Below are 19,195 nucleotides of genomic sequence, written 5' to 3' on the forward strand. Positions count from 1 at the left end.
TAACCATCACACTCTAAGGAAAAATGAAGTATCTCATTTCGGGAAAGAGCTACAAGCACGTGAGGTGTGGTGAGAGGGTATCAGCTGGTGCTTCCTCTAAATTACAGTGTCGGTCATATGATACTGCATTCTGCCGAATCCTTAGGGACACGCACACCCCCATAGCACATGAACGCAGCTCAACCCCGTAATAAGTGAGGTGTTTTCTGGTTCTAGTGAGGAAAGCACTGGCTCTTTTTTGAAGTAGTCTGACTAGCCAGTCCCGTCTCTCAAGCGACATCTGGTGGGAGATTTATATCACATTATAAAAGCAGCATCTGTGATTTATTTTCTCTTCTCACCGAGACACTTCCAGGATTTACGCTACACGTCCTAAACAGAATTATCTCCTGGTTCTTTGCTTACTCGGTTTTCTGCCGAGCTGTGTGCAAGTGTTTCTGGGCATTGCAAGTACGCTACCTTTCTTCATAGGTATATTGATCGATTTATTTAACCGTTTAGGAATCCACTAACATCAAGAAGGGCATAGGCGATTCATGGAAGGAAAGCCATGAGTCCAGGATCATGACTTCCTGGGAAAGGAGAAATCATGATGTGAAGGGAAAGGCTGTTTTTATCTTCATATGGATAATTCTGACGCATTAGCGGTGCCAGTGCTGCTTATAGCCTTAGGTCGTTGTCTTCTACAAACATGAAAAAAATACAAGCGATTGCTGGGGGAGACAGTGGAAAAATTCTCCGACAGGACTCATTTCACAGAGCTCCGTCTGCGTATGTGCCCGTGTGGGGTTGGATAGAACGCTTCCACCAGGTGCAATTAGTTGTGTGTGATCCTGTATCGGGTCTTACGCTGAGAGCTTCTAAGTTACGTGTTCACGGCTCCAAGACAGAGAAAATTACATACGGTGTAAGTCTGAGATGCTTACAGCTTCTCTAAATCTTATTTATAATTATAAACCATGTTGTGGCTGCAAGATGATTCGTTCACACTGGGATTCACTAGGGTTAATTGTATTTCACAGTTTAGTGCTTCGCAAAATTTCCCCCCTTGGTCCTCAAAGCATCCCACTGTAGAGTCCAGATCAGTGTGATTCTTTTGGATATTTAAATCCAAGCACTTACCGAAGTCCTGGCCTTTGCCACCTTGCAAGTTGGACTGTTTTGTTATGCCATTCTTTTTTTAAATTAATTTTTACGGAAATACAGTTGATTTACAATGTTGTGTTGGTTTCAGGTGTACAGCAAAGTGATTCAGTGATACATATATGAATATAAATGTATACTTTTTTAGATTCTTCTCCATTGTAGGTTATTACAAGATATGGAGTAGAGTTCTCTGTGCTCTACAGTAGGTCCCTGTTGTTTATGTATTTTATATATAGTAGTGTGTATCGGTTAATCCCAAACTCCTAATTTATCCCTCCCGCCACCTTTTCCCTTTGGTAACCATAAGTTTGTTTTCGGTGTCTGTGAGTCTGTTTCTGTTTTCTAGATAAGTTCATTTGAGCTCTTTTTTTAGATTCCACATAACAGTGATACCATATGATATTTGCCTTTCTCTATATGACTTACTCCACTTAGTATGGTAATGTCTGTGTCCATCCATGTTGCTGCAAATGGCATTATTTCATTCTTTTTATGGCTGAGTAATATTCCATTGTGTATGTATCCCATTCTTAAAGCAGTAAGCCCCAGAAAAAAAGCCTTAGCCTACTAAAAAACTCAGGAGGTGTATGTATCATGTTTCTACCCACCCACCTGATGTTCTCAGTTCTTAGTTAGGACAGTTGTGTGTGAAAGAGCATGAATGGGGGGGAAATGATCATTGAAGTTCCTCTATTTCAAAGGATCATTTCATAACAGACTTTATAAAAGACAACTGTGAGAATAGGAAATTTGAATCGAGTATCCTAGTGGTGTGTTTTCATCTTGGATACACGTTGGCCTCTGGGACTTTACCTGTTGCAATGACATCTTCTGTGTTTTCCGTTGGGACACGTTTGTCCTTGGTCAGTTCCTCGAACTTGTTGAATTCTTCTTCACTGAGACTACGCCCTTTGGCGGGATTCCATAGCAAATAAGGCAGAAGAGATGTCCGTTAGAACCCTCCATAGTTTATAAAGTATGACCTGGGTCATAACTGTCTAATACTGTCTAATAAATCTCACCATCACCACCACCGCCTCCCCCAGCCCCTCCATGCTCCTCACCAGGTAATTTTTCAAGGGAGGTACATCAGGTCTTCAGATGGTACCATGTGGTAGAGTCCAAATATTGAACATTCTATCACTTTCCTGTTCTTACAACTACTGAGAAAATTAAAGACCACTCACCTGTGAGCTAAAGAAGCCCCAAATTGGATACAGTCTCTAAAGGTACATCAGAGAACATAATGGCAGGGCCTGAGAGCTCAGAATTCCTCCAAACCCTGTTCCTTTTGAGTTTTGTCTACATTCTAGAATTTGTTCCCTGGTTTTCCTGAACCCTAATCAAGTGAATGGGAAGAAAAATGCTTTGGACTTTTCAGCAGAGCATACTAACCGCATCACACATGCTAATCGGGGAGGAAACTCACGCTTTGTCGTTGTCCAAGACAAGCTTCAACCCCCGTGCACCTCCAATGAGGATATAATATCGGAAAGCCTAAACGGGATCTATCAGTGGCCCCGTGTGGTTGGCCAGAGGGCAGAATGATTGAGCTGACTGAGAACATTGCATCTGAAGGATTCAGTATGATTCAGTGGTTGTTTGCAGAATATTGGGTTCAAGTCTCAACCATTATTTTAACGATTGTGACAAAAATAAAGCATTTGTGGTTGAGAGGAAGGCAGTGATGCCTGCAAACTGGTGACTCTGCTGAACGCAAAGTTTAAATCTTGGCTCACTTAGGTGTCAGGACCTGGCTACTCCAGTGTGTGATATTTGGCAAGAAACTCATGGAATATCCTGGAATATTTTATTGGATCTCCAGAATAAGTGTGTATAATATTTTAAAAAGCCACTTGATAGAGTCCCTAGTGGATACATTTCTTCATTTTTTTAGTAGACAACCTTTCAGCATCCCTGACTCAGCCAACATGAAGTCTGAATTCCCATGTTTCTGAACACCTGCTCCAGCGTACTTAATAAAAAATAAGGTATATATGCACTTCTGTCCTTAATATAAAAATACAGATAATATGAACAAATTTAGTTTGCATAGAGTAAGCTACAGTATGTGCCGACTGCTTCAGTCAGGTGTGTGGTCTTGTCTTCATCGATGCTTTCAGCATAGATTACCAACATGTTCTTTGATACAATAATCAGTTGGAAATAATTTCTACCCGAGACAGTGATAGAAAAAAAAATTCAAACCTCAATACAGTTAACTTTTTTCATTTTCAAATTGACATGCTTTATTTTTCACACGCTGTGGTCAGTCTTTCCTTCAACGATGATCTCTGTCTCACCGATATTTCTCGTAGTGTGTTGTTAGAACCAGTTAACGCACTTTTGACCAGAGAGGTATTAATACGCCTTTTGTTACCCCGCACGTGATTGACCGGAGACGTTTCAGTATTTATTTACATAACAAATCACCGGCCACAGGCGTTAGTTTCTGCAAAAACCCCCTGGTCAATAATGAGTTATGAGAGCTACTGAAGTAGGCAAGCTTCTTCCACAACCCTTCTTCTGAAGATGGTAAAGACTTCCAGTCCTTGAGACTGAACAGTCTGTGCACAATAGCAAAGTTGCTTATTGCAGAATTTGTAGGTATATGATTGGTGGTGGACTGCAGCCCTCTCATACAAGAACACATGATTGTGTTACATTTTCAGGAATTTTGTGACCGAATTGTCAAGTACAGCCATTATTAAAAAGTAACTCTATAAACTTAAATGAATCATATTAAAATAAAAGTTAATGCATAACACAGTTATTTCCTAGTACAAGTGGTAATAAAAGAGGTATAAATGAAGGTATTGCAAAATGTTTCTGCATATCCACATTTAAAATGAAAAAGTGCGCATCAGACCAAGATTAGAAGGCTACATTGTACCTTTTTTCCAGAAAAATCAAATATGTAGACATTTGATCACTTAATATTACAATATTGATATTTGATAATCATTTCCAGTTATTTTAAACTATAGAGATAGAAGTCTGTCCCAATGCCCCCGTTGCTTTTAAATTATGTAAAAATTAGTTTCAAATTTTTGCTGTTATTTTAACTATTCTCATACTTATCTTTTGGATTTAAATTAATCAGGTTATCCTTCTTAAACATGTTAATACAGAACTTTTAATATTTAAGAATTTTTTTAGTTAGAGCATATTTGATCGTGTTGGTCAAATAAAAGATACAAAAAATTTTGAAAGAGATGGTATAATTTTAAATAGCTTTCAAAACTTCCGCATGCCTGAGGAACATATGAAATCAATGCTCTGGGACTTTTTCTCAGATACTGTCAGTAGCAACATTCCAAACTTGGACCTTACCCTGACGTTGTGTAACAAAATGAATGCTTGGAAAATTAAATGTCTTTTTCAGGGTTGCATTTGTAATTAGTAGAAAAAATTGTTTACAGATCCAGACGTCTAGATGTCTTGGATGGAGCTAAGACTGTACATTTGAACACATTCTGTGGTTTTGAGAAGATGCACCCATCTGAAAAGGTCACTCATTCACAGTCTGTTCCGTAAATATCTTTTTCTCTTCCTGTTCCCATTGGTGTGTGTTCTTGGCATATCCCATTAATCCTTAGAAACAAACAGAGAAGACGTTTCTGATTCCACATCCATTCCTCAACACTTGAGGAACTGCGAAAGTTACCATGCATTTTAATTGCTAAAAATTATAGATGTTTTTAATCTTAGGCTCATTTAATTGAGCCGTACTACTTGGTGCTTTATTTGTTCTATTACAGGGTTCCTCACCCACAGCACCCTTGACATTTTGGCAGGATAATTCTTTGTTGGGGGAAGGGAGACTGTCCTGATCACTGTGGGGTGTGGAGCAGTATCCCTGGTGTCTGCCCAGGAGATTCCAGCAGCTCCCACGTGAAACCAGAAATATCTCCGGACATGGCCACGTACCATCCGGGGAGGGAGGACAGAGCCACGCCCCACCTTTAGGATTGCTGGTCCATTCCTTTAAACAGTCCCACTCTGTCCTTTGTCTCCATTCCAAAGACCCTGTCTCTCCCTCTGCCATAAATGTTGGTGCTCCTACAGACTCTGAAGTCTTCTCTCTCCTGAAGCACGTTGTTCAACTTCTGTGAATTCAGGTGGTACTTATTTAAGTAAGAAGCTTCAAATAGAATATCAATGAATGATAGACATACAGAGGTAGACACAGACACACAGACATAGAAAGAAATGGAAATATATATTTACACGCCATGCACAGATCAGCTGTGTATAAATTCATTAACCACATCTCAAACTTATACCTCACAGGCACGTTTATTATTATTAATTCTTTTTCACACTTGTTTTTCTCCACCTTATATGTTAGTCTATCCTTTGGTTTAATGGCATTGCCATTTTTACAGATGGACAATTTCAAACTTGAGCATTTAATTTGAAAAATAAGCTATTGATACTCTAAATTTTTCTTAAAATGTTGATTTCAGTCACCCTCATATCTACTTCTTCCATTGCTAAAATTTTCCAAAATTATTTTACTGAATACAGTCCCTACCATGTGAGTTCCTGGAGGACTAATACTTAGAAAATGAATTTTATGATTCCCTTATTTTAAAGCCTACATCCGTGCTGATTTCCCACATAGTAAACATAAAATTAATATTTTTGATATAGGAAACTCTCCAGAACAAAGTCTGAGTTTTGTTTCCAGTTGGTGTTCTGGAATCCACTTCATACACATAGGCCGTGGCCGCACTGAAAATCCAACGTCCCCTGAATTCTCGATGCCTCTCTGCACACTTCTTCTGTTTCTCTGATTCTTGGTTTAAACTTTCATTTAGTGTTCAGTGAATAAATGCCACACACACCACCCCGTGCAAACCGTCTCCTACTCCCATGACTGGCACAATCGTTCACTTATCGATACTTCAGTATGACCTTTATCAGCGAGTCTTTTTGTTATTTTTTGCACATGGATGTCTGTGACCTTGATTCAGTTTTGAACTGTAAGGTGAGACATATTTTTTAATTTGTCATTTTTTATTCCCACATTTGCACAATGCCTCCAATAGAATAAACATTCCATAAATGTTCAGTTACTGCGTGAAAGTATTAATTTATTGATGGAAACTTGTCGCCAAGATGCCAGGTGAGTGATCTTCTGTGTATAACCCTTCACACTGAAGTATACCATGAAAGCAACTGTATATAATCTCTTTCCAATATATGCAAAACCTGAAGAATCAAACACACAGATCCTAGGGATAGGAACGCTATTACGCTATTGCCATAACTTTCAGGCATTCAGGACAAGAGTCTTTCCTTACTGCCTTCATCTGAATTATTAATGACATAATTCCAACCGAGCTGCTCAACCAGTATGGCCTCTAAGAAGAGGCTACAGGCAGATGTTCAGGGGGTTTGTGATGAGCTCTAAGCATATGACACCAAACCAAAAATGCTCTTCTATGAATAGAATTGACAGGCTCAAATTCGACAACATCATCCAGAGACCTTTCACTGCAAATTTGAGCTTGGACCTCATGATCACCTCGGTGCTTTGTGACGACCTAGAGGGGTGGGATAGGGAGGGTGGGAGGGAGACACAAGAGGGAGGGGATATGGGGATATATGTATACCTACATCTGATTCACTTTGTTGTACAGCAGAAACTAACACAACATTGTGAAGCAATTATAATCCAATAAAGATGTTAAAAAAATATTTCTTCCCATCCAAAAAATAAATAAAAATATTTGGTAGAAAAAAAAGAAAAGTCAACAGTTTTGTTGCTTTACGTTTAGGCAAATTCCACTTACTTGGTATAAAAAGTAATGTAGGTTGTTTCACAGTTGTTGCTGCATTCAGTCCTATGGATATGACCCCTTAATGGGCCATTTTCATGTGTCTTGTCCACGTCATCGGATGCTATGTAAATGGTGCGCCATTCTCCTGTAATCTAAAAAGGAAAGTTTCTATAAGAAATGTTAGTCAGTCTCTTTACTGTTTTCTCACCAGTACCCCGCATAATCTTTGCTTCTGCTTTACCTCAGAAGACAAAGAAATTCAATCTTATTGAGCAAAGTAGGGTTCTACCCCCCTAACTTGCAGAATAATATGAAATGAAATAATGATTCCTACTCAAGCATAAAAGATAGAATTCAGAGTTTCTTGAAATAGCTAAAACAATGCCATTAAAGATGATGACAATTCATTGCTATCTAAATGGTAGCATATAATTTTTTCTTGCTATTTGCAGACAAATAAGATGAAAAAAATATACAAAGAGCTGAAAGACAGAAGGGTTGTTTTATCCTCATGTAGATACATGGACCAAGGGATATATATATATGTAATCTGATCAGACATGTAAACATGAGTCTCTCACACACATGCACAACCAAGACCTCCTACCAGATCAGCTCCTTTTGGGTACCTTTGAGAGAGCTTCCTCAGATGGAGGTTCCTGGTCAGCACACGCCAGACCAAAGACGAGCAGCAGAATCTTCATCTTGTTGGTTCTCGTAATCCTGCTTCTGGAGAAGCTGAGGGTGTCCCAGTTGTCGGGGAGAATGTGAGTTTGTGCCACTCTCTACAGTATACGTCTCTTGTCATAACACACGATGAACAGTCGTTCATCGTAAGACCTTGGTTACGTATAAATCATCTTACAGTATCCCGGTTGGCCGTTGAGCTTTTCTGGCAATCTGTTGTTTTTATAAAGAGATGAGTTTTAAGAGAAGCCTAAGTGGATCCGGACATTTGGCCTTTAGTGAGAAATCACAGTCCCTACGAAGTATTTCAAGGACGGTAAGGTTTATTTTCTTTTATATGCTGAGTTTCCAAAATGGGATAAGCAGCCCAAGACACATATGCCCAACTCCTATATTATTTCTTTAACATTGAAGAGGTCTGTTGAAGCTTATTTTCTAAAACTAAAGATGTTCCTGTTTACTGGTTTAACAAGCTTTATATGTGGCATCTATACCATGAATCGGTTATCAGGGCATTCCTCACAGGAGTCTGTGTTTATTTTTTTATTTTTTATTTGAAGTATAGTTGCTGTACAATATTATGTAAGTTACAGGTGTACCATAATTTGTGATTCATAATTTTTATAGATTATACTCCACTTACAGTTATAACAAATATTGGCTATATTCCCTATGTTGTGCAATATATCCTTGTACCTTCTTTATTTTATACCTAATGGTTTGTACCTCTTAATCCCCTCCCACTATTTTGCCCCTTCCCTCTACCCTCTCCACACTGGTAACCACTAGTTTGCTTTCTGTATCTGTGAGTCTGCTTCTTTTCTCTTATATTCACTAGTTGTATTTTTTAGATTCCACATATAAGTGATATCATGTAGTATTTGTCTTTGTCTGACTTATTTCACTTAGCATAATACCCTCCAAGTCCATCCATGTTGCTGCAAATGGCAAAATTTCAACTTTTTTATGGTTGCATAGTATTGCATTTTGTGTGTGTGTGTGTGTGTGTGTGTGTGTGTACTACATCTTCTTTATATTTATATCATAATGTTTAAATTTAACAAAATACTTCTAACAAGAACAAATTCTCACCTCCTACCCCACTCAAAGATCCCTCCCAAATTCATCTCTACAATTTCATTTTGTCCTGAGTGTATAACCTCATCTCACTACAATTTATGAGATTTTTGCCTTATGTGTGTGTAGCTCCTGACACTAAGGCCCATGTTCTTTCAGCCATCCTCCTGAACTCTCCACACATCAGGCAAACTAGATTAAGAAAACCAAGGGCAACCACTCTCCAGATAACACTCATTTGGACAGTTTGCTCTCAGGATGGGACCAGCCCTCTGATGATCATGTTAATAATAAAAAATTAAATGGATGGGTTGTGATTAGAGATATAAAAATATAGAAATTGAACTAGACCTCTGTAACTGAAATGAACACTATACTGAACTGAAAGATGAGTTTTTAAATCTTTGCTGAGATATAAATGATACAGAACAAACGTTCACATATTTCAGGCATACAGTTGATAAGCTTTGGATGAATACAGGTGTGTAAACTTTTCCCCAGTCAGTATGATGAACATATCTGTCATGTTCAAAACGATCCATGGGCTCCTTGGTCATCCTTTCTCCTGCCCCTTCTCTGCCATCCCCCACCCTGTCTTGGGAACCCACTCCTCAGTTTTCTGACACAATAGATCAGTTGGTATTCTCTAGAATTTTTCAAAAATTGAACCTGTGTGTGTGTGTGTGTTAGAGTGTGTGTGTGTGTGTGTGAGCACGTGTGCGCATTTCTGGCTTCTTTCACTTAGCATATTTATTTTAATAATTATCTATATTGCTCTTGTAGACTACATTTCCATTTACTCCTGCATAGTGTTATATGGATATATCCCAGTTTTATCCACTGAAATGGTGATGGATGCATATTTACGGACAAATCTTTGTAAGGAACTCAGCTGTCTTATCTCCTGGGTAGACACTTAGGAGCAGAATTGCTGGATCAAAGTGCCTTTCTAATTTTACACTCTTGTCAGCAGTAGATGAGAATTTCAGTTGCTCCAAATCCTTGCCACTGCTTGGTGTGGTCATTTCAGACATTATAAGTAGTATGTAATGGCATCCAGTTACAGTTTTAATTTACATTTCCTGAATAAAGGGGTGGAACACCTTTTTATGTGTTTACTTGCCATTTGTATGTTTTCTTTGGTAAGTGTCTCTCCACGTCATTTGTTCATTACTGATTGGGCTGTTTGTTTCTGTTTTCTTAATTTTTATTTATTTTCTTTATTTTTTTGGCTGTGTCAGGTCTTAGTTGTGGCTCATGGGATCTTTGTTTAGGCGTGTGGGATCTTTTTCATTGTGGTGCGTGGCTCTTTGTTGTGGGACATGTGCTTCTCTCTAGTTGTGGCGTGTGGGTTTTCTCTCACTAGTTGTGGCCCTTGGGCTCCAGGGCATGTGGGCTCAGTAGTTGTGGTGTGTGCAGGCTTTGTTGCCCCATGGCATGTGGGATCTTAGTTCCCCGATCAGGAATCAAACCCACGTCCCCTGCATTGGAAGGCAGATTCTTTACCACTGGACCACCAGGGAAGTCCTAGGTTGTTTGTTTCTTTATAATGAAGTTTGGAGGTTTTAAATATATTCTGGGGACTTCCATAGAGACTCAGTAGTTAAGAATCTGCTTGCCAATGCAGGGGACATGGGTTTGAGCCCTGGTCCAGGAAGATCCCACATGCCATGGAGCAACTAAGCCCATGCGCCACAACTACTGAACCTGCATGCCACAGCTACTGAAGCTCATGCGCCACAAGTACTGAGTCCATGTGCTGCAACTACTGAAGCCCGAATGCCTAGAGGCCGTGCTCTACAGCAAGAGAAGCCACCGCAATGAGAAGCCCACGCACCTCAACAAAGAGTAGCGCCCACTCACCACAACTAGAGAAAGCCCGCGCACAGTAATGAAGACCCAGTGTAGCCAAAAACAAACAAACAAACAAATAAATATATTTAAATAAATAAATAAATTTATTTATTTAAATAAATAAATATATTCTGGATAGAAGTCCTTTTTCACATAGAAGATTTGCAAGTATTTTTCCCGAGTAGGTGGTTTCTCTTCTACTTCCCTCAAGGATATCCCTCAAAGACGCAAATATCTTTATGTTCAGTGTCATGAAAGTATTGTTTTCACTGAATAATCATGCCATGCTGTATTTTCTAATCAGTATGTGTGTAGTGTTTTGTCACAAGAGTTTTCACCCATGTTTACTTCTAGACCTTTCCTTGATTTAGGTCTTACACATAGGTCTGTGAATCACTCTATGTTAGTTCTAAAACATGGGGCAATGAATGAATGGGTTGAAGTTTTGTTTTGTATTTGCATATGGATATCCAATTTTTCCATCAACTTTTGTCCATAAGATTATTCTTTTCCACTGAATCTCCTTTGTATCTTTATCAGAAATCCATTTGTCTATGTATTCCTGTCCGTTCCCCAGGAGCAGGTTTTGTTTTGTTTTGGCTTGCTTTTCCGCATTCCTTACTTGTGTTTTGGACAGTGTTAAATTAAAGACAGAACGTGACTGTCATACGACTTCCTTTACGAGTAACGTAAGACTTCAGTTCCAAAGACTGACCCATCACAACCATCTCCTAGAATAACTCCTATTCCATTTTCCTTTGGTGGCAGTAGACAAACTTCTTCAGTTTTTAGATTTCCTGAGAGATCCCGGGCAAGTCACCTATTCCTCTGGTGTGATGACCGTATCAGCACAAAGCATTTATCACCTCCTTCCTCCCCAAAACAGGCACTTTCATCCTTTTTACTTAAAGGACTTTCCATGTAAATGCTCAACAACCTTGTCCAAGAAAAGTATAGCGAACACTTTATTTTCATTGCTCCACATTCTAAACAGCTTTTTAACAATCTAATCTTCAACACACCTGTCTATTCATTGAGTCCAGCCCTCCTATCTCTGTACAGCTGGTTATTTTCAAGGACACTGAAACAGCCAAAGAGCTTGTTCTTTTGGTTTTTTTTGTTTTTTTCTCACATTTCCATGTGTGTTATTGTCTTTCCTAGCAACGTATCAGATGGAGATATATTTTGTTAATTTTGTTCTTACCATGGAAATGAAAAAACAATGGTACTTTTATGATTTCCAATTCAGCTAAGTGAAAACAGCCGGAGGTCTGACTCAAGTATTTGCTACTCCAGGGACACATCAGAGCCTCAGAATCCTTCTTCATTTGGTGTCTGACCTTTGAGGAGAGCTTGGCTGAAAGGAGACTTCAGCCTACATCTTCAGTGGCCACTTGCCTTTATTCTCAGAAGGGACATCACTGTTTCTTAAATAATATTATCTTTCTTTACTTTGTTTTCTCTTTTCTTTTGGTCCCAATATCATTTTTTTCTTTCTTTCACATATTCCTGTTTGCATTTTCCTATCTAATCTCCTACTGTGAAAGCTATAGAATAGGAGGTTTTCTTTTCTTTTTTTAATTGAAGTATAGTTGATTTCCAGTGTTGTGTTAATTATTGCTGTACAGCAAAGTGATTCGGTTGTATATATATATAAATTCTTTTTTTAATATATTCTTTTCCATGATGGTTTATCACAGGATATTGAATATAGTTCCCTGTGCTCTACAGTAGGACCTTGTTGTTCATCCATTCTATGTATAAAAGCTTACACCTGCTAACCCCAGCCTCCCATCCTTCCTCTCCTCCCCCCACCGCCACCCCCCACTTTGGGACCCACAGGTCTGTTCTCTATGTCTGTGAGTCTGTTTCTGTTTCATAGATAAGTTCATGTGTATTATTTTTAAAATTCAGCATATAAGTGGTATCATATAATACTTGTCTTTCTCTGACTTACTTCACTTAGTATGATAATCTCTAGGTCCATCCATGTTGCTGCAAATGACATTATTTCATTCTTTTTTATAGCTGAATAGTATTCCATTGTATATATGTACCACATCTTTTTTTAAATTTAATTTATTATTAGTTTTTGGCTGTGTTGGGTCTTCGTTGCTGCGCGTGGGCTTTCTCTAGTTGCGGCAAGTGGGAACTACCCTTTGTTGTGGTGCACGGGCTTCTCATTGCGGTGGCTTCTCTTGTTGTGGAGCGTGAGCTTCAGTAGTTGAGGTATGTGGGCTCAGTATTTGTGGCTCACAGGCTCAGTAGTTGTGGCACGCGGGCTCTAGAGCACAGGCTCAGTAGATGTGGCGCACAGGCTTAGTTGCTCCGTGGCATGTGGGATCTTCCCAGATCAGGGCTCAAACCCATGTCCCGTGCATTGCCAGGCAGTTTTTTTAACCACTGCACCACCAGGGAAGTTCCTGTACCACATCTTTATCCATTCCTCTGTCGATGGGCATTTAGGTTGCTTCCATGTCGTGGCTATTGTAACTAGTACTGCAAGGAACATTGGGTTTCCTTCTCAAATTTGTCCACGTTTCTGTAACTGTGAAGCCTCTTTTTTCCAGTTTATAAATATCTGTCTTGTTTTCCTGTTTTCTCTGTGATCGTTGTTTTCACGTCTTAAGATTTCACAACTCCTATCTAAATAATGCAAGGAAGGTTTTGAACCTCGCCCCTAAAAACACCTGGTTCCCTCAAGGAGTCCTGACCAAGGTTCCAATGTACTTAGAATCTACCCTGATATAATTAACCACAAGCCCACTTTCTGAGACCTGATCCTGGTGACATTCTCTACACAGTGCATTTCAAATGGGAACATGCTCAGTGACCCCCCCAAAGAAATTTATTGGTGCTGCTGGTTCTGATGCAACATGTTTAGTATTGAGCCTGGAACCCCGCATTTCTAACAAACACCCCAGGAGATGTCATTGGTTCTCATCTCAAACCATACTTTTCAGCGACAAAGTCTTCCCAAAACACTTCCCAAAGCTTGTCCTGTTTTAAGTATCCAGTAGGGTACTGATTCCCTATGTAGATGTCTCTGTTCCTACCCAGGAGCTTTGGTTTGACCAGATCTGGGAAGGTTTTCTAAAACTGCTTATAGGATATTGGTTCTCAATCAGGGACCTCTGTACCTCCCAAGAATTTGTCCATTTCTTCCAGGTTGTCCATCTTATTGGCATAGAGTTGCTTGTAGTAGTCTCTCAGGATGCTTTGTATTTCTGCAGTGTCCACTGTAACTTCTCCTTTTTCATTTCTAATTTTATTGATTTGAGTCCTCTCCCTCTTTTTCTTGATGAGTCTGGCTAAAGGTTTATCAATTTTGTTTATCTTCTCAAAGAACCAGCTTTTAGTTTTATTGATATTTGCTATTGCTTTCTTTGTTTCTATTTCATTTATTTCTGCTCTGATCTTTATGATTTCTTTCCATCTACTAACTTTGGGTTTTATTTGTTCTTCTTTCTCTGATTCCTTTAGGTGTGAGGTTAGATTATTTTTTTGAGATTTTTCTTGTTTCTTGAGGTAGGATTGTATTGCTATAAACTTCCCTCTTAGAACTGCTTTTGCTGCATCCCATAGGTTTTGGATCGTCGTGTTTTCATTGTCATTTGTCTCTAGGTATTTTTTGATTTCCTCTTTGATTTCTTCAGTGATCTCTTGGTTATTTAGTACTGTATTATTTAACCTACATGTGTTTGTGTTTTTAACGTTTTTTTCCCTGTAATTGATTTCTGATCTCATAGTGTTGTGGTTGGAAAAGATGCTTGATATGATTTCAGTTTTCTTAAATTTACCGAGTCTTGATTTGTGTCCCAAGATGTGATCTATCTTGGATAATGTTCCATGCGCACTTGAGAAGAAAGTGAAATCTGCTTTTTTTGGATGGCATGTCCTATAAATATCAATTAAATCTATCAGGTCTGTTGTGTCATTTAAAGCTTGTGTTTCCTTATTAATTTTCTGTCTGGATGATCTGTCCATTGGTGTAAGTGAGGTGTTAAAGTCCCCCACTATTATTGTGTTACTGTCGATTTCCTCTTTTATAGCTGTTAGCATTTGCCTTATGTATTGAGGTGCTCCTTTGTTGGGTGCATATATATTTATAATTGTTATATCTTCTTCTTGGATTGATCCCTTGATCATTATGTAGTGTCCTTCCTTGTCTCTTATTTTAAAGTCTATTTTATCTGATATGAGTATTGCTACTCCAGCTTTCATTTGATTTCCATTTGCATGAAATATCTTTTTTCCATCCCCTCACTTTCAGTCCGTATGTGTCCCTAGGTCTGAAGTGGGTCTCTTATAGACAGCACATATATGGGTCTTGTTTTGTATCCATTCAGTGAGCCTGTGTCTTTTGTTTGGAGCATTTAATCCATTCACATTTAAGGTAATTATCAATATGTATGTTTCTGTTACCATTTTCTTAATTGTTTTGGGTTTGTTTTTGTCAGTCCTTTTATTCTCTTGTGTTTCCCACTTAGAGAAGTTCCTTTAGCATTTGTTGTAAAGCTGGTTTGGTGGTGCTGAATTCTCTTAGCTTTTGCTTGTCTGTAAAGCTTTTGACTTCTCCGTTGAATCCAAACGAGATCCTTGCCGGGTAGAGTAATCTTGGTTATAGGTTATTCCATTTCATCACTTTAAATAAATCGTTCCACTCTCTCCTGGCTTGTAGAGTTTTTGCTGAGAAATCAGTTGTTAACCTTATGGGAGTTCCCTTGTATGTTATTTGTCATTATTCCCTTGTTGCTTTTAATAATTTTTCTTTGGATTTAATTTTTGTCAATTTGATTACTATGTGTCTTGGTGTGTTTCTCCTTGGATTTATCCTGCCTGGGACTCTCTGCGCTTCCTGGACTTGGGTGGCTATTTCCTTTCTCACGTTAGGGAAGTTTTTGACTATAATCTGTTCAGATATTTTCTCGGGTCTTTTCTTTCTCTCTTCTCCTTCTGGGACCCCTATAATGCGAATGTTGGTGTGTGTAATGTTGTCCCAGAGGTCTCTTAGGCTGTCTTCATTTCTTTTCATTCTTTTTCTTTATTCTGTTCTGTGGCAGTGAATTCCACCATTCTGTCTTGCAGGTCACTTACCTGTTCTTCTGCCTCAGTTATCCTGCTGTTGATTCCTTCTAGTGTAGTTTTCATTTCAGTTATTGTGTTGTTCATCTCTGTTTGTTCTTTAATTCTTCTAGGTGTTTGTTAAAATTTCTTGCATCTTCTTGATCTTTGCTTCCGTTGTTTTTCCAAGGTGCCAGGTCATCTTCACTATCATTATTCTGAATTCTTTTTCTGGAAGGTTGCCTATCTCCACTTCATCTAGTTGTTTTTCTGGGGTTTTATCTTGTTCCTTCATCTGGTACATAGCCCTCTGCCTTTTCATCTTGTCTGTCTTTCTGTGAATGTGGTTTTCATCCCACAGGCTGCAGGATTGTTGTTCTTCTTGCTTCTGCTCTTTGCCCTCTGGTGGATCTAACCCTTTATTCTTAACGTGATTTTGGACAGTAAATTTGCCCTGGTGTTTATACGGATAGAAATATTTCCTTCAAATCTTCTGTTTCCTCCGAGACTTCTTCTTCGCACTTTCCCTCTTTCTTTTTACTGCCGTTTTTTGAAATACTAAGCTGTATTTCTGAATGCCATCATATCTGGGTTTAAATGACAGATAATAAAGATGAACATAACTTACACCTACAACGTAAATATATGTTTTAATCCGATTGACAAGAGACCTCTTAGCACTCTTTGATGTTTTTGGATATCCTATATTTCTTTGATTGAAATAATTCCTCCTGCTTCATTTCTTTACATTTGGATTCTTCTGCTTAAACTTAAATGTTACCATGGGAATAACTGTTCTTTTGAGGGTGAAATAATCAAATTATGTGCTTACATTTATTACTAATTTAACGTAAAATTTAAATGTGAGAGAGCGAGAGACAGACGGATGGACACCAAGATCTACAATTCCTAAAATATTCTTTTTTAGTTTAAGGCATTGCCGTTGATCCATATGGTGAAGCTGAAACTTCAGAAGTAAATTTGAGAATCCAAACCTTGTTTCTTTTATATTTCATGAGTTCCTGGGAGAAGCATGATCAGAAAGAAGTGGAGTTTGACTGCTTCTGCATAACTCAATAGATACCCATTTCTGTTGTGGCGAAGTTGAAACTGAGAGCCGTTGGGCATATAAGAGTCTTCAGAACGAAGTCTAATGTTTCTTTTCTAAATCTCCGCTTTTACAGTGACCTCCACACATACTATCCCAGCTCCCTGATGCTGTTTGCTATTTCCTGGGGTTTTAAATGAATGGGTGCCTCTGAGGATGGCCGTATTTCTCCCTCTTCCGAGCTCTTCGTTTAGAAATCCCAGTCCCCCTTCAAAGCATCCTGTGTGCATCACATTCCTCACGTAAGTTTTCAGACTCCCTGTGTTCCCGCCCTCTCCAGCTTCCTGGTGCCGTCTTTCCACCTCATCCGCAACATTATTGTAGGATTTCACGTACAGTATTGTTATTAGCATGTGAATCTGTATCCTTCACTCTCCTTCCACCAACGAAGGTCAGAAGCGTGTTTCTTCATCTTCTCTTATTCATTTGAGTTCTTAGCAAACCACCTGCAGTACAGTCAGCGTTCCATGGGTAGTACTTGGGGCTCTGACAGCTCTAGTAAATTGAGTCGCGATTGAACATCGCTGTGTGTAAGCCTTTCAGGGCAGAGCGCCCTGCGTGTCCTCTACCTGCCCACAGCTTCTGGGGCACAGTGGGAGCCATCGCTCACCAATTCCGCGTGAAGGATTCAAGCCCCTGGGTGGGACTGTCGGGGTCGAGGGCAGGATCCTCTTTCCCCTGCTGTGTCCCTCTTTCCTGTCATGAGTTGATGCCAGTGGAGCTTCTGGGACTCCTCCCTCGAAGCAAAGGCTCCAGGACATTCCCTGGAGGCCTAGAGCGGACCTGATCCCACAACTCCAGAGACCCTTCTCAGCCCCATAACTCAGGGAGTCATGCTTTTCAACATATAATCCCGATAATTCTCTGCAAACATGCAAGCCAGACCCTCCCTCAGGCTTCGGGATTTATATGTGGTTTCCTTCTACGTTATTTTTGCTACTTGACAAAAAAGTTGAAGGCTGCTCTGTCATTTTCATCATCAAGATGAATATTACGCATATAAACCTTGAATGGCCCATTCTCACTGGTCTTCTCTGGGTTATTGGATGCGACGTAAAGGGTTTTCCATTCTCCTGAAAGGTGAAAGCAAAATTCTCTGCAGAAATTTTAGTTCCTCTCTTTTAATTTTGTCTGACATCATCCCTCAGGAGCTTCCTTTCTCTTTTGCACATCAGCACAAATTATCTAACTTTACTGAACAAAGCAGGATTTATAAGCTTGTGTGACTACCCAAATCAGTGGTAAAGGAAGAAATGGAGATATTCCTGAAATAGCTTACACTCTGTTATCAAATGCAAGAACTGCAGTCCAGCTGGTAATTGGCTGGCTCACCTTCTCTTTTACAAGCAGAGTAGAAATGGATGAGGACCCAATTAAAAGACAATATAAATACACAGAGACCGTGGAAGACATGTTCAGTAGAAGTGTATATGGACCCAGGTAATGGAGTAATTCTGAGTCAGAGGAGATGGCTAGGCTTTGGGGCAGATAAATTTGGATACACGTATATAAAGCCCCAAAAGGGACACACACACATACACACACACACTCACATGCACACGCACATCCACATCCATAAAACAGCCATCACACCCCCTTTTTCCAAGGAGCCTTTTGAGATCTTTCTTCTTCAGCCAGCCCCACCTCCATGAAATCTTAATAGCAGAAATAACGGTCTGTCTGGTTACATACACTAGTTGTGTCTGGGCTTTGTAGATACAAGAGCGTGATTCTTTTTAACCCACAAGGAATCCCTTTTGGGCCCCTTTTAGGGGCAGTATTGCCACCACTGAGAATGCATGTCCTAGAAAAATGCCCCCTGATAATTGATGACGTGGATTCCACAGTGCACTGTATCGTTCCAAGGGGATCTCAGGCATTTGCTGGTGTAGCCAAAGCAGCCCCTACTCGTTGCTTCATATTCTAATAATAGTTATTATTGTTATTGCTATTATTATGTTTTAGTCTCAACTTTAGTATTGTTAGGGAGAAGTTTTCAGGCTCAGAAAGAGCCGGGCTCAGGTCTCCAAATGGGGATAGCAGGAGCAAGGGTCTTCATCTTGCCACGCAGTTTTCTCTCCAGAAATCTCTCCTCCCCAAGCCTCCTGTGCGCCCCTCAGGCCATCCAGAATCCCACAGATCCATCCATGCAGATGGGGAAAAATGCAAACCCTGGTCACACTTCCAGGGTCTGTGCTAACTTCACGATACGCGTGTGGCCCGTTTCAATCATGAAAATAGGCATTGACCCAACTAGAGGAGACAGTCCCGTAGTTTGTACAAACGTCCAGAGGGGCAGCTTCCCTCTGGAAGGGCAGGGACCAGTGTCTCCCCCATTATCCGTGCACTGCTTTTAACGTGCATAGTGTCTGTTTGTTCTTTATTTTCGTCTCGGTGTGTGTATTTATTTTGCCAGGTGGCGGGTATGGCGTTCTTGTGGGGCCATGGCTCCGAGCTCCGTTGTTTGTCA

This window comes from Delphinapterus leucas, chromosome X, assembly GCF_059928025.1.
Source record: "Delphinapterus leucas isolate spDelLeu-1000000601 "Yukka" chromosome X, BTC_Dleu_Yukka2, whole genome shotgun sequence".
Lineage (NCBI taxonomy): Eukaryota > Metazoa > Chordata > Mammalia > Artiodactyla > Monodontidae > Delphinapterus > Delphinapterus leucas.